The sequence below is a fragment of the Dipodomys merriami genome, unplaced genomic scaffold (assembly GCF_024711535.1).
Source record: "Dipodomys merriami isolate MVZ:Mamm:240054 unplaced genomic scaffold, mDipMer1.0.p SCAF_196, whole genome shotgun sequence".
Lineage (NCBI taxonomy): Eukaryota > Metazoa > Chordata > Mammalia > Rodentia > Heteromyidae > Dipodomys > Dipodomys merriami.
In genome coordinates this window covers 1,398,505-1,403,064 of record NW_027203337.1, presented here as the reverse complement: position 1 = coordinate 1,403,064, position 4,560 = coordinate 1,398,505, and the positions used below count along the sequence as shown (strand labels likewise).

Below are 4,560 nucleotides of genomic sequence, written 5' to 3'. Positions count from 1 at the left end.
GAAGTAGCTCTTAAGCAAGGCTTACTTTGAATCCATTAGCTCCACAAAGCTAAATCAGTTAATAAATAAGTACTTGAAAATCCATTACCTTTGCACCTATCTATAACGGCTTCAAAGTATGATCAAATTTCAAATGAAAAAGACTTAAAATAGTCATTTACAAAAACTTGCAAATGTGAGCAATCGAACAAACAACATAAGTTTTTTCCACCATACACAGAATTTTACAGAAATAAGATGAATAGCAATTTTGGGAACAATAAGGTTTCCTTGTTACAAATAGGCAACCAAGGATATATACCTGTCTTAAGATTGCATCATTGATTACTTAAGTTTATAGGATACTACATGCTTCAGCAGCAGGTCTACCCGAATTACAATACAGAGATTTACATGCCTCTTGCACAAGGATGATATGAAAATTTGTGAAGTATTCCATATTTTTCATTCTTCAGATGCAAGAAATGAAAAACTGTTATTCAAAAGTTGATTACAAATATACAAGTGTAATAATATATGTAATTCATAGAAATAAAAGTTAGTTTGACATCAGTGTATTCAATCTTCACCATTTTAGAAAGGCCTTTACATAGCATAACCTTTATAAAACTTTTGAAATAAATAACATTGTCATTTTATCCGAAAGAAATAAAATTCTCTAAGGACCTAGGAATTAAAAGAATCTTAAAATGTTTCCGTATGGAATGCAATCTGAAAGGACACATTTATTAATGAAGGTATGTATTATAAAACAATGTCGAATTCAAAGTATTATATCTAGGAGCGAATGAAACAGATTATGGACATTATACAAACAGAATACTAAACATTTTAAAATATACTTTTTCAGACAAGCACCAGAAATATCTTTAGTTTCTGTAATACTCATTTCAACAGATAAATTAAAATTTTTTTCTGATTTAAAAAATCACAAACTCTATAGAAATCATTATAGATGTATACAAACAACTAAAATATATTTTGACATCAAAGTCAGGCAATTCACTTGGAAGAATACCATGGAATACATGAATTTTTAAAGTAAGGTATTGCTGTTTCTTTGTATTGTGAAAATATTTTCTATGGTCACATAGGATGGACTGGCAATTTTGAAATTAAAGAAACTTAACTGATCCATTAGGACTTAGGAGAACAATTTGTACAGCTTTCCACAACTTCAAAGAGGTAGTGATACATACTTATCCTTTTGGCAATATCAAATTCAGTTTCTTCCAAGTTGTGCTTCAGAACTGACTTGATATAATGGTTCAATAGAAGGAGATCCAGCGTATCATTGCTATATCTATTCCCAGCAGCAAGATGCATGGGGGTCAAGAGGCCTTTAACTTGGCCATTGGTATCTGCATGATGATGAAATAAAGAAGCCACTCTGTTATTATTCCATGTATAAGTACTGTGCAGGGATGTCCAGCCATTCACAGTTATTGCATGAATATCTGCCTTGAGCCACCAACTCATGGACAATATCTAAGTGTCCACTGTAGGCTTCTCGATGAAGAGGGGTATACTCATCGTCATCCCTAGTAATCACATGAGTGACCTTTTTGGAAAGTAGTCTCTGCACTGTAGTAAGGCGATTATTTTCAGCAGAACAAAGAAGAATTTTCCTTGGATACTATCTCATTTTTTTTTGCAATTGATACCATTTCTCACTTTTTCATCTTGTTCCTCAACTTCATCAGAATTGCCTAACCAGAGACTGAGTGCCAGTGAGAATGAGCTGTCCATGTATTTCCCCAATAGTTCACATTGGATGAAATGGTCAGAAAAATCTGGTGAATTTGCTGCATCTGTTTTTTTCACTATTATTTATTTTCTCTTTTTTCATTTTTACTATTCTAAATTATTCTAACTGGAGAGTAGGGAATTGGTAGAGAGCAGAGGAAAGATTTTCCTCCGTATTTAAAGGTACAGACTGAAAATGAGGACCAGTGTTGTCTTCTTTTGCAGCTTATTCTAAGAATGAGAAAACAGGAAATAATATCTTCTATGTAAATGAATTGGGATATGGCAGAGCAGAAAGTGAAATGATGCAACCAAAAATATAAAAGCAAAATAAATTATGATAATTATGGAGCAATCATATTACTTATAAGAACCATGAAAGGGAGAGAGGAAGAGAGAGAGAGATGTGCAATGATTTAGCTAGCCACAAAATCCATCCCTCTCATCAAATTATAGAGCAAATAAATTTATTTTTTAAAAGAGATGGAAATAGAATTTAAAATCAGATGTCTCCATTGTTTTTAATTATATTCTTATTATCTTAAATACTTGTACAAGGGAATTTTCATTCAACATATCAGTTTTTTAAAGTAAAATGGATCTTTATATAACTTTTCCACACCCTTCCAAACCTCACCCCACTTTAATTTTTTCTAGTTTCATACTATCTGTATTGAATATTATACCTTCAGGCTCCTCCTCCATAACTCTCTTTATTCCTTCCTTTTGACTTCCACTCACATATTCCAAGTGATAGTTTCCTGGTATTCATTTTGTTGGAGTAAAGTTCAATTTTATAAGAAATTACACCTTTGAAATACTCCTCTGCAAATAGCATGCTTTGGTTAATATTTTTGTGTAAACTTGTATAAATTTCTAGCTTCCAAATATGGCTCTGACTTAGTTCCATTAATATATTTTTAGATCTATCCATTTCATTGCAAATAATGTAAAAGTCTTCAAAATGGATGGGTTCAATCCAATTGTGTATATGTGCCATTCTTTCTCTAATCATCACTCTGCCAAAGGGCATCTGGGCTGTTTCCGTAACTTGGCTACAGTGAATAGTGCAGCAGTGAACATGATTGTGAAAGTGATTTTACTGTTACGTTTTGGAATAATTCATCACTTCCTTTGTGGGAGCAATACTCTATCCAGTTTTCCATAATAAGAACATCCTTCCCTTCATCTTCATCACAATGTATTGCAAGTCCTCAAAAACACACTTACCCCTACACTTACCCCTACAGGTCTCAATAAGCTAAAACGCCACTGTGCCCATATTCTTTCAAAACATTTTTTTCATAATTGTACATATAATTTAGTGAGAACCTTCTATGTACTTTCCTAATGTGGGAATGAGGGACATGACAGAGTAAACGTAAGAAATATGCAACTTAATTAGCTATTATCATATTTAAAATCATGTTCAGCTCTAATTCATAGCCTCACATAATATTATTTTAATCTTTATTTGATTACTTCATCTAACCCGTAAATTATATCAGGTGAGTTAAAAGCAAAGGCAAAAAGTGTGGTTTGATTTTGACACTCATGTGTGAGGATGCACAACATGGGCAAATAAATGGATTGGAATTAATAGCTCTTATCCATTTTGTTAACGTAGAGATGATTTTCCCAACCTGATTCTTGAATTCTTATTCCATTCAACAACAAGAAACATGTGATAATTTCCTTTGTTTTGCTCCTGATTAACTTTTTTTCCATTTTATTTTATAATGGATGATTTCATAAATTTACTGTAGATACGAAAATATACTAAATATTTCTATCCGTATGCATTGATATATACATACACACATATATTATGCAGGTTATATGATAATGTATAATTTCAGTTACTGTACAATTTACTAAATTATTAAAACTATCGACGGCTCATGCCTGGCATCCTGGTTACTCGGGACGCTGAGATCTGACAAACATAGTTTGAAGCCATCCTGGGCAAGAATGTCCAGGAGCTTCTTATCACCAAACAATCAACAGAAAATCAGAATTGGAACTGTGGTTCAAATAGTAGAGTGGTAGCCTTGAGAGAAAAATCTCAGGGATATCATCCAGGTTCTTAGTTTAAGAAGTACAATCTACCCTAATAAAATCCATTTAATTTACACCTGTGTAATTAAAGTATTTCCATCACCCAAATGCACAACCATGCTCATTTGCAAGGTAACTCTGTTTTGTCTGAAGTACCATAAAATATTTTCACTTAAGGTGAAAGCATTGGAACGTGGGTTCATTCTATCTCTCTCATGCATTTTTCCACTCAAATATTCAAATGTTACAATTATTCCAATTATTTAAAATAATAGCTTTTTACTTTAATACCCAAATATTAGAGTTTGAATTGAGTGTCTTGTGCCCCCTAAATGGGTGCTCTTACCACTTTGTCATGTCCCCAGGGCTAAATTATCCTGATTATTTTTCAGATCCTTGTGTATGACCTTGGGCTCAGTCCATGTTATGTTATTCTTCCTGGAATTTAGAATAATAGGTGCATGGCATTGTGTACTGATTTTTTTGTCCAGTCTGGGCTTTAACCTCTATCCTCTGAAGAGTAGACTCCCATGTAGTCAGGATTTTCATAAGTTTCTGATAGCTGATGTTTTTTTAAGTCTTTGAATTTCCTGCAAGTTCTTGACTACTGAATTAATTTGTTTTCTTGGGTTGTGTTGTTTCATTTGAATGTATGTGTTGAGTTGTTCCTCACTTGTCCTTTTGTTTCTTTCAATCAAGTTCTTACCTAAAATGCTGAGAAACCAATTCTTCTTTTTCATGATAGTCAAGGTGAAC

The 4,560-nt window shown here is 32.8% G+C and overlaps 1 pseudogene; it reads left to right on the top strand.

Annotated features, from left to right (window-relative positions):
* The first annotated feature begins 348 nt into the window (after window positions 1–348).
* On the top strand, window positions 349–445 carry LOC138831444 (U6 spliceosomal RNA; annotated as a pseudogene).
* The last annotated feature ends 4,115 nt before the right edge of the window (window positions 446–4,560 follow it).